The 12,268-nt window shown below is 39.3% G+C and overlaps 1 non-coding gene across 1 annotated transcript; it reads right to left on the minus strand.

Annotated features, from left to right (window-relative positions):
• Positions 1-220: 220 nt before the first annotated feature.
• Positions 221-324, minus strand: LOC147518722 (small nucleolar RNA R71). Its single transcript, XR_015214599.1, has one exon. It is a non-coding gene; the product is annotated as a small nucleolar RNA R71 (small nucleolar RNA).
• Between the last annotated feature and the right edge of the window lie 11,944 nt (positions 325-12,268).

The raw sequence follows: 12,268 nt of genomic DNA on the forward strand, positions 1-12,268 counted from the left end.
GAAGCCTTATCAACACATGCGTAAGATAGAACAAGTTCTCACTACATTCCATCATCCTAGCGTAAGTTCGGATCAAGTTAAACTTAGGGTGTTTCCATTCACCCTAGCCCGACAAAGCGTCTTTGGTTAACTACCCAAACGCGTAAACTCTGTGGACTCATTGGCTAATCTTGTTCAGTTGTTCATGGAACAGTTTTACCCACCCCTGAAGACAGATGAAATATTTCAAAAGATTCATTTCTTCCACCAGAATCCTCATGAATCCTTTTTAGAGGCCTGGAATCGTTTCACTGATCTTCTCATTGAATGTCCGCATCATAATCTTGCGAAAGACACGCTTGTTCGTGCCTTCTTCAAGGGGCTTTTACATCGTCATAAGGAGGTTCTAGATATCATGACTGGGGGTAGTTTTCTTAGTAAAGGAGCCTTGGAGCCTTATAAATTCTTAGAAGATCAATCTAAGAGGAACAACAATTAGGGAGGTAACGAATCTTCCCGCTCCACTCCTTCTTTTGAGGTTAAGCATGATCCCGAGCTTAAAACTCTTATCGATGCCCTCACTAAAAAGGTAGATGCCCTCTCTGTTCAACAACAACCCACTCCAGTCATGAACATTAACTCTACTCGTTGTAATGTCTGTTTTAGTCTTGAGCATTTCGACTTCTATTGTCCTCTTGTCTATGCACAACCACCACCACAACCATCTCACTTCAACCAGTTAACTCAACATCAAGGACAAGGAAACTAAGGTGACCAGAATAGAGGTTTAGTGCCCATGACCCAGAACTATCAACATCAAGACATGAACGCTCAACAAACCTTAATTCTAGTCCAACCATCTACAGACAAAGTAGTAGTGACCTTGTTGGAAAAACAAAATCAAATTGTGCAACAAAACTCAAACTTGATGAAAGATCAGCATGATCAAAACTCTAATATGATGAAACAAATGATGCAAATGATCCAGTCTTTGTGCCAAAAGGTTATTGACATGTCTCCTAACCAAAATAATAACCAAACAGGCGTGTTTCCAGGTCAAGCAGTGCCTAATCCTAAGTCAACAAACACCGCCTTTGAAATAAACAATATTCACTGTAATAGTAATATAAACCAAGGGGACCTACAGACAGTCACTACCTTTCGTTCAGGGAGAGTAGTTGATAACAAAGTGACTATGTTTATAGATCGCCTGCAAACGGAAGATGAAAATGAAACTATACCGAATACTGTCATAGAAACTGAAGACCCTACAACTGTAGAAGTTCCAGTCCAACCACAACCAAGAGGTACAACCTTACTAAATACCACCATAGAAATTGATGATCCTACACCTGTAAAAGTTCCAATATGGACACCTAGATGGAAAACGGCTAAAAATAACACAAAGACTAATAATACTTTTGAATCTTATGCTAAATATAGAGATAAACCACTGTATCCCCAGAGATTAGTTGTGTCTAAAAAGGACAAGAATTTTGATGAGATTAGAGAAGTATTTAAAAATCTGACTATAAACCTACCTTTTCTAGATGCTATAAAAAGTATACCTGGACTCGCTAAGTTTCTAAAAGAGTTGTGCACCAAGAAGAGGAAAACCAACATACCCAATGAAGCCTTCTTAACTGAACAATATCCCTCTTTATCTTAACATAACGGAATTGTTAAGTACAAGAACCACCGGTAGATCCTATCAGACAATGCACCTTAGGTGATACCTTCATAACAACTGCATTATTAGACCTGGGAGCGAGTGTTAACTTACTCCCTTTTTATTTATATAAACAACTAGGTCTAACAAAACTTCAACTAACCAAAATGACTTTGCAGTTAGCCGATCGTTCTATTAAGTATCCCAAGGGTATAGTTGAAAACATTCTCGTTAAAGTTCAGGATTTTTACTATCCAGCCGGCTTTGTTATTCTCGACACAGAAGTTGCTCATGATTCCATTCCCATCATCTTAGGGCGTCCTTTCTTGGCAACCGCCAATGTCCAACTAAATTGTCGGGATGGCTCAATGACTCTTTCTTTTGGAAATCATTCTGTGGAAGTTAACATGTTTAGACAAAAGCAAGGACAACTAGGTTTGCCTGTAGAAGGAGAAGTGATAAAAGCCCAAAACTGTAGTTTTAACCCCTTAATAATACTACGTTTAGACTAATTATGTGAGTAATAAATAAGAGTTAATGCTAATTACGTGCTTTTATGTATTTCAGGCAAGGAACTCAATTATGTACAGAAATGTGTCACTTTGGTGATATAAAGGAGCAAAGGGTTGGTTGCTAAGAAGTTCTGTGATAAAGGCCAAGATTCAAGGAGACAAAGCTTTTATGAAGCCCGGTCAAAAGCTGAAAAATCAACACGGGCAAAAACAATGCACAAGTCAGAAAAACTTCTGAAGACCATATCTTTGGACTCTGGCCTCAGATTTGGGCCTACCTTATGTCAAAATGACCGGATCGGAAAGAGCTTTCCAATGGTCCAAGCCTTGACCTAATCAGAGGAGCAGAAGTGAACGAAAAGTCTGCTGAATTCATAGCTAGCTGAAACAGGCTCTGTGGACTGAAAAAATTGGGCTTTGGGCTCGATTTTTCGGCCCAAAATATGAGACCTCAGCCCATGCACGAAATTGTGGATCTAGTCTCCTTCTTTACATAAAACAAAACTTAGCTCTGAAGAAAGAGATAGTTAGATAGCTTAGAATAGAAAGTAGCCATTAAAATAGCTTGTAGATCTAGTTTTTGAATTCAATTAGTTAAATTAATTAGTTTCATTCCTTGTTTTAGATTAATTCTTTGAATCATTGTTCTTCATTGATTAGATAAATAAAATAGTTTATTCTTGTTCATTTCGATTTTGTCATTTAAATTTGTAGATCTAATTTCAATTCTTGTTGTTATTCAATTCTTAGTTATTAATTAGATTTGAAGTATTGTTTAATCAAAATTAGTAAAGTTCAAATCTTTATATTATGTCTAGTGTTAATTCAATGGGAAATGATAGCTTGATGAATCAAGGCTAAACCTCCATTAGAGGGGTTGAAGAAGCCTTGATGAAACTTGATCTTTGTTAACTTAGAAATCATCGTGAAAGTTTATTCCATTCTAGAAGGTCGTTGATTCGTCATGAGAATAGGTGGATGACCTCACATGTTAGTTATTAATTGGTAGAGATATCATGTATAATTAGGGATTAGAATTACCATTTTGATATGCGAAGCATTGCAATTTGGATCACGATGAGTCTTTGTTAGTTGATTAAGTCGAGTTAAGGTGGATTCAATTTCCTTTAATTCTTTATCTAGATTCAAACCCTTAGCATCCTGTCATTTCGTTATTCGTATCTTGTTATTTGAATTCATATCGTAGTATAAATTCCCTCGTAAATCTCTCATTGACTTTGGATAGACCATCAATTATAGAAAATTTCAATGCTAAAGGACTAGGAGTGGAACGAATCTTCTATTCCAACTCTACGTCAATAGATTCGAGAGTAGAAAACAAATATCTTTGATAAGTCTAGTAACAGTTCATTTTATAGTTTTACTTGCGTTTAGAGTTTCATCGCTTTATTTGTGAGTAAAACTATCTTTTTACGTTTATCAAATGGTGTCGCTGCCATCTTAGTATTCTTTAGTATTGTTTTCTTTAGAATTGATAGTTTTTCAAAGTCTCATAACCCACCCACCCTTGTTTGGATTCTCACTGTGGTTGTCTGTTTCAGCTTTGCAAGTTTCCACAAAAATTACTTTCGAGGCGTGACCTAATACAGGGCAAACCAAAGTGGAGCGCACCACCTGCGCAAACGCTGGAACCCACCTTTGGCCGAAGCCACACCTGCGCTACTACCAAGGCCAACTTGGAGCCACACACCGCTCACGCTGGAATTCCAACTTTTACCTGAGTGCGACTTGCGCCCTACCAAGTCCAACGTGGAGTGCCACCTGCGCTTACACGCCTGGAATCCTAACTTTTGCCTGGAAGCGACTGCGCCCTGCTGGAAGCCTATTCTCGCTTGCGTACCATTCTATGCTGAAACGCTTTCGATTTCCACAAGTTTGTTTCGAACTTCTATTTCTTCAAAGTTTTCAGTGTTCTAACTTGTTATATACACTGAGCACGCGTAAACAAGACGCTATTCATAGGCGAAGCAAGGAGGCTTTCAGGTACTCTTTTCTTCCACACCTCGTATCTTCTGTTAGAGGTTCATACTAGCATATCAGGATTGTTTGGAGTGTTGTTGTGTTTCATTAAGATTGGTCTTAGCCTTGCATGAGATTAAGGTCAGGCCGAAGAAAAACACCTAACGTAATTAACCGACAACGGCAACAAACAAGCCTTTCTAGTATACCACTCACTACACCTCTAGCTAGCATACCACACACATCACCTGAAGTAATGGCTGAAGAAAGAGAGTCTCCTCTCTCTGACTTTTACAAAGCCTTGAACGATAGCCCCAAATCTTGTATCGTTCTATCAGACCCAGTAGGGGATTTCCGAATCCCCCCAAATATATTTAATTTGTTACCTATTTTTCATGGGTTAGACCATGAAAAGCCCTATCAGCACATGCGTAGGATTGACCAAGTCCTTACTACATTCCACCATCCTACGGTAGGTGCTGAACAAATTAAACAGAGGGTATTTTCCTTCACTTTAGCCGATAAGGCAGTGTCTTGGTTAACTGCCCAAGCGCCTAATTCTGTGGACTCGTGGGCTACACTTGTTCAACTATTCATGGAACATTTTTACCCACCACTAAAGACCGATGAAATGCTTTCCAAGATTCATTTCTTTCAACAAAATGCTCATGAATCATTTTCAAAGGCTTGGAATCGTTTCACCGATCTACTTATAGAGTGTCCACATCATAACCTCACGAAAGACACGTTAGTTCGTGCCTTTTTCAAGGGACTTCTACACCACCATAAAGAAGACCTTGACATAATGAATGTGGGTAGTTTCTTAAGTAAAAGAGCCTCAGAGGCTTATAAATTTTTAAAAGATCAGACTAAGCGTAATAATAACTTGGGGGATAGTGACGATATCTCCCTTGGCCGCTAGTTTTCTACAAATGCAAAAAAGTCGCCGGTATGTTTGAGATGAAACCCGATCCGGAACTTAAAAATTTAATCCAATCTCTAACTAAAAAGGTAGAGGCTATTTCTATTCAACAAATGCCTATCACCATTATGAATGTCAACTCTAATCCATGTAATTTCTGTTTGAGTCCAGAGCATCCCGACTCCTATTGTCCTTTCGCCTATGAGCAACAACAGTCACAACAAGATAATGTTTGCTCGATTAATAGTTTTCCTATTCCTAACGCCCCTTAGAGACAACATCCCAACTTCAGTTGGAGAAATAATCAACAAGTAACACCTCCAAGGTTTAATAATCAAAATGTTATGCAAGCAAAAAATTATAACAACCAAACTCAACCACGACAAGGACAAGGTCAGGGTAATTATAATTATAACAACCAAGCTCAACCATGACAAGGTCAAGCATAAGGTAAGGGTAATTATAATAATTATAATGCTAATAGAGGTATCCTTCTGGTAAATAATAACTACCAAAATCCACCCATTAATAATCAACGTGACATAGTTCCTGTCACACAACCTAAAGCTAACACTCTTCCACAACCGGATCGGTTCAATACCTTTATGCAATCTCAACAACAGATTTTAACAGCCATCCAACTTTTCTTACAACAGTTAGCTCAAGAGAAAGTGCAACCCAAAGGTGTGTTTCAAGGACAAGCAATAACTAATCCTAAAACAACAAACACCGCCTTTGAGGTAAATGGTAATACTAGTACGGGAAATGAAAACGCAGGTGAGCTAAATGTCATCTCCACTCTCCGTTCTGGGAGAGTGGTTGATAACAAAGTAACTATGCCTATAGTTACCACACTAGTTGTCCCTACACCGGAGATTGTACTAGATACTGTAATAGAAATTGAAGAGCCTACCCCTGTAGAGGTACCAGTTAAACCACAACCAAAGAAACAAAAAGCCAAGGTTAAACATCCTGTTGATCATTATGCTAAATATAGAGAAAAACCACCATTTCCCCAGAGATTAGCAATGTTAACTAAGGATATGAATTTTGATGAGATTAGGGAAGTCTTCAAAAATCTAACGATAAACCTTCCTTTTCTTGAAGCGATAAAAAAGTTACCTCACCACGCTAAATTTCTTAAAGAGTTGTGCACTACTAGGCGTAAGACAAATATTCCTAAAGATACCTTTTTAACTGAACAATTTCCAACTTTAATGGAACACAATGGAATCATTAAGTACAAGGACCCTGGTCGTCCTACTGTACAATGCACCTTAGGAGATTCCCACACGACGACCGCTTTACTAGACCTGGGGGCGAGTGTTAACTTACTCCCGTATTATCTATACAAATAAATAGGTCTACAAGAGATGCAACCTACTAAAATGACGTTGCAATTAGCGGATCGATCAATTAAATACCCTAAAGGTGTGGTTGAAAATATACTTGTTAAGGTCCAAGATTTCTACTATCCTGCTGATTTTGTTATCCTCGACGATACAGGAAATTAAGCTAACGACTCGTTCATCATTTTAGGCGTCCTTCTTAGCGACTGCCAACGCGCTTATAAACTGCCGCAATGGGTTGATGTCCTTGTCTTTTGGCCATCTTTCGGTTGAGATAAATGTTTTTAAACTAATGAAATAGTTACCAGATTCGTCTATAGATGGAGAGGTTAGCATGATCGAGAGCTTAGCTTAAAATTACTTTAATAACACGTTTCCAGAAAACCATATGCATAAATTCCTTTCTTTTGAAAGTTCAGATTTTGTCGATGACTCCTACATAAAGGAAGTCAACACCATCTTCGAGTCTACACAAATTGTAGACCCTTCGGTTGCTCCATATACAGAGTTTGAAGAGCTGCTGCCTACGCAAGTATTCATTACTCAAGATGAGGATCCTCCAGAAGCATTTATCAATATTCCTTCCACCCAGGTGCTTAAACTTCTTCCTCCTAACTTAAAGTATATTCAACTTGATCCAAATGGTAGTCATCCGGTAATTATATCTTCTCTGTTATCTAAGGAGGAAGAGACACGGTTAACCAGGCTGATTAGGGAACATCGTTCTACAATTGGTTGGTCCCTAGCCAACATTAAGGGAATTGACCCTAATGTGTGCACTCATCGTATCCATTTAGAGGATAACGCAAAGACTTTCTGCGAACCTCAACGTCGTTTAAACCCTGCCATGAAAGAAGTGGTCAGGGAAGAAGTCTTACAGTTACTTGATGCGGGTATCATATACCCAATCTCTGATAGCGAATGGGTTAGTCCCATTCATGTAGTTCCAAAGAAATCAGGGATTACCATGGTACGTAATGCCAAGGGTGAATATGTTGCCACGCATGGTCCTATAAAATGGAGGATTTGTATTGATTACAGACGCTTAAATGATATGACACGAAAGGGTCATTTTCCTTTACCCTTTATAGATCAGATGCTTGAACGTCTAGCTGGTCATGCTTTTTATTGCTTTTTGGATGGCTACTCTGGCTATTTTCAAATTATTATTGATATTGATGACCAAGAAAAGACTACCTTCACATGTCCCTTTAGAACATACGCCTATAAATGAATGCCATTTGGCCTTTGTAATGCTTCTGGTACCTTCCAGCGGTGTATGCTTCATATATTTAGTGACATGGTAGAGCGTTTCATGGAAGTGTTCATGGACGATTTTTCCATCTATGGAGACTCTTTCCTTTGAATGCCCGTCTAACCCGGCCTAAAGTTTTAACGCGATGTGAAGAGAAGAGTCTCGTTTTAAATTGGCAAAAATGTCACTTCATGGTGAAAAAAGGCATAGTACTAGGTCACATCGTATCTAGTGATGGCATCGAAGTAGATAAGGCCAAACTAGATAAGATAGCGACTCTACCTATACCACGGACTGTCCGTGATATTAGAGCCTTTCTAGGCCATGCAAGTTTTTATAAGCGTTTTATCAAATATATTTTGAAAATAGCTAGACCCTTAACTAATCTGCTTTTAATGGAGGTCATCTTTGATTTTAATTTTAACTGTAAACAAGCTTTTGAAACTTTGAAAGCCGCCTTAAGTTTTGCACCCATTATACAACCTCCCGATTGGTCTAAACCTTTCGAACTCATGTGTGATGCTAGTGATTATGTAGTTGGTGTTGTCTTGGGACAGAAACAAGATAATAAATCCACCGTTATTTATTATGCTAGTAAAACTCTAAACGATGCTCAAAGGAATTATACAACTACTGAAAAAGAATTCTTAGCTGTCGTTTATGCTTTAGATAAGTTTTGTCCTTATTTGGTTGGTTCTAAGACTCTAGTTTACACGGACCATGCAGCCCTTTAGTACCTTCGTAAAAGAAGGATGATAAGCGAGGGTTGATCCGATGGATTCTTCTCCTACAAGAATTCACATTAGAAATAAAGGACAAAGCGAGGGTCGAAAACGTGGTTGCCGACCACTTATATCTAGACTTACAAATGACGATGATAGTGATTATGACTCCATACTGGACTCTTTTCCGGATGAACATCTTTATGCTATATTTTCTGCACCATAGTATGCTGACATCGTGAATTATTTAGCATCTGATATTATTCCTTATGACTGGTCAAGAAATGAACATAAGAAGTTTTTGGCAGAGTTAAGTTATACTACTGGGATGAGCCCTACCTTTTTAAGTATTGTGCGGATCAGATTATTCGTCGTTGTATTCCCCAGTGGGAATATAATGAGGTACTCTCCTTCTACCATGAAAAAGAGTGTGGTGGCCATTTCAGTGGTATGAAAACAGCTGCTAAAATTCTACAATGTGGGTTTTATTGGCCTACTCTCTTTAAAGATGCCCAAGTGCATTGCAAGGCGTGCATTCGTTGCCAACAACTTGGGTAAATCACGAAGCATAATATGATTTCATTGAATCTAATCATGGTGGTAGAAATTTTTGACGTATGGGGTATTGATTTCATGGGTCCCTTTCCAGTTTCCCACAGTTTCATTTATATTCTAGTTGCCGTGGACTACGTGTCTAAATGGATAGAGGCCATAGCTTGTCGTAGCAATGACCATAAGAAAGTTGTGTTTTTCGTAAAAGAGTATATTTTCTATCGATTTGGCATTCCCAAGGCCATCATTATTGATGGAGGAACACATTTTTGCAACAAAGTTGTTGCATCACTAGTAAAGAAGTATGGAGTTACACATAAGGTAGCAACTCCGTATCATCCACAAACTAGCGGACAAGTAGAAGTTTCTAATAGGGAAGTCAAAAAGATCTTAGAAACAATTGTAAATCCTGATAGGAAAGACTGGTCGAAGCGTCTATCTGATGCCTTATGGGTGTATAGGACTGCTTTCAAAACTCCTATAGGTATGTCTCCCTTTAGACTTGTATTTGGGAAGCCTTGTCATTTGCCCATTGAATTGGAGCACTATGCTATGTGGGCTATAAAAAGCCTTAACTTCAATTTTGATGAGGCGGGTGTCAAGCGCAAGTTGCAATTGAATGAGCTTGAAGAAATCCATAGTGACTCTTATGATCTCGCAAAAGATTATAAAACTAACATGAAACATGTTCATGATAAGCAAATCTTGCGCAAAGAGTTTGTGGTAGGTCAAAAGGTCTTACTGTACAATTCTCGTCTACATATTTTTCCAGGGAAATTAAAAACCCGTTGGTCTGGTCCTTTTTTGGTTACTGAAGTCACCCCTTACGGGGCAATCACCTTGGTAAATCCCAAGGATAACAGTATATTTCAAGTTAATGGCCAACGGTTGAAACATTTTCACGAGCTATTGTCTCCTAATGTAGAGGAAGTCTTTTTACAGGACCCTGTCTATGAGGACTGACCTTTTTCATTGGTGTACTTTCTTTCATTTCCATATATTTGTAAGTGCACCATTCAGGTAATCAGGCCTTCCCTATGGAGTGTGTGGCTGTAAGTACCGGATCCTAAGTCCACGGTTAACATAATTCACCTTTTCCACTCTTGCATGTTTTCTCGGTTTTTTAGTCATGTTCCTATGTGATGTGAATTATGCATTTATTGCCTTCTTATTTTTCTTATATTAAATTTTATTCATAAAAAAATAACAATAAAAAATTGTTAAAATCACAAAAATAGTAAGTTAAGAAGTCTCGGGAATCTGACTTTAAAAGACCCACTTTTTAAAACAAATTTTCTAAACTCGTTGTCTAAAATTTGTTTGGGGGTGGGATGTTCGGTTTCCATCCTGGATTGTTCAACTGTCCATTTGTGTTGTTTAGGCCGTTTAATCGTATTCCGATCCAGGTTGACATTTTCTATTAAGTTAGATTTCATTCGTTCGCATAACTTACGTCATGCACGCACTTAGAGGCGTTTTCCATCTTCTTATATGTCACCCACGGTCAAAATAGAGTGTTTTATGGATCGTTAGATTGGAACCTCTCTCTTGATCATTTCCATACCTCATTCGCAAAAATTGGCCCGGTAACGAAGCGGCAATTTAAGTTTGAAGTTGCGCGAAATATCGAAAAACAAAAATTGGAAAATCAAGTGGGCTTGGGCCCAACCTCGCGCGCACGTGCAGCACACGTGCGTCTCCTTCTTCCACCAACAGTCGTGTTCCATTCTTAAAATCGCCATTACCAAACAACAAAGCTTCAAAAACCTAACCTAAATATAAAAAAAATAAGAAACCTAAATACACCCACGCCCAAAGTTAAAACCCACCCCAAATCTCCTCATAACTACAACCACCACCACCTCCACCAACTTAAACAACCAAAAACCACCAAAAATTCAAAAATTTCGACTGCCACCACCACCACCACCACCACCACCGCGCCTCCTGCCATTATTTTTAGTTATGGTGTTTCAAAACAAGTCCCCCTACCTTATTCAAACCCACACATCTTATAAAAACTCCAATGGCTCAAAGACGTCGGATATTGCCGGAGCACGCTTTTACTGCCGACCACTTCGCGCCGTTTTACGGTAACGAGATGGTTAGGAAAGACTGGAGTGGTTTGTGGTACTCGACAGATGATTTTTACCACAAAGATTTGGTCCGAAAGTTTTATAGGACGAGGGAGTTGAATGGGAATCGAATTTTTGTTAAGGTGGCTGAGAGGAGGAGAGAGGTTACTACTGGGTTGTTGGCTGAGATTTTAGGCATTCCACCTAGACACCATCTCGATGCCACATTACAGGATTCCCAGTTTACTGCTGTAGAACCTTTGATGAACGCGACTGTTACGAAAGGGAACTACAATGCGAGCTCGCATTGTGTTCGCCAGTCGTCTCCCCGAACCAACCAGTTGGTTGTAGCTTAGTGGATTGGTAGGAATGTCATAGGGAAGGAGAAAGTCAGCGATATCGGTCTAAACTGCCTTCACGTTCTATGGATACTCCAGGAGCAGAAGTATGAGTTATGTATTTTGGAGTTTTTGCATAACATGATTATGAGAGTTGGAAAGAGTATTGCACATCTCCCTGTTTTGATAACGAAGATCATGATAACCTTGAGAATGACTCCGAGGTCTGATAGGATTTTCCTGAAGGAGCACCAAAATCATCATATTTATACAGAGTGTATCCAGAGAGTTTGGTGGTTGCCTGAAGAGAGGGTAGTCGAGGAGACTGACTCGGAGGATGAGGATGACACGGCATGTTTTGATGTCGATGCCTTGGACGAGGTGTAGGTCGGATCACGAAACGCATGGCTGTGATTCACCGTGGCATCGTTCTCTCAATACTATTTGTGAAGACCTCTGAACTTCGGCGGGCTACCATGCATCATAACCGAGACTTCGTTCCCGCGAGGATGAGTGGGGAACAGGCGAGGGGGCGAGATGGAAGCCCGACTCGGTTCGAGAGCGACATGCTTGCACGCTTCCCACCCCAGGGGGTTCTTTTTTGAGGAGCAATCGTGAGGCACGAGCGTCGTCACCACAAGACGGATGGCTCTGGCCCATCGGAAGCCCAAGGGCCATCTGCTTCTCGAGCGCATTCTACTACTAGCAGCGAGTGGTTTAGGGATCTAATGAGTTGATTTGTTTTATTGTATTTGTTTTATTTAGAAATGCGGATGTAAAAAGATTAGTTCAGTAATTAAATTTGAATTTGGTTGTCGTATGTTATTTGAATTCAATTTTAATATAAGTTGGTTAATTTCGAATTATGCGTTGTTTTTATCATTAATCCCACCTTCCCGAATTGTTTGGGGGTGG

The sequence above is a fragment of the Coptis chinensis genome, chromosome 2 (genome assembly GCF_015680905.1).
Source record: "Coptis chinensis isolate HL-2020 chromosome 2, ASM1568090v1, whole genome shotgun sequence".
NCBI lineage: Eukaryota > Viridiplantae > Streptophyta > Magnoliopsida > Ranunculales > Ranunculaceae > Coptis > Coptis chinensis.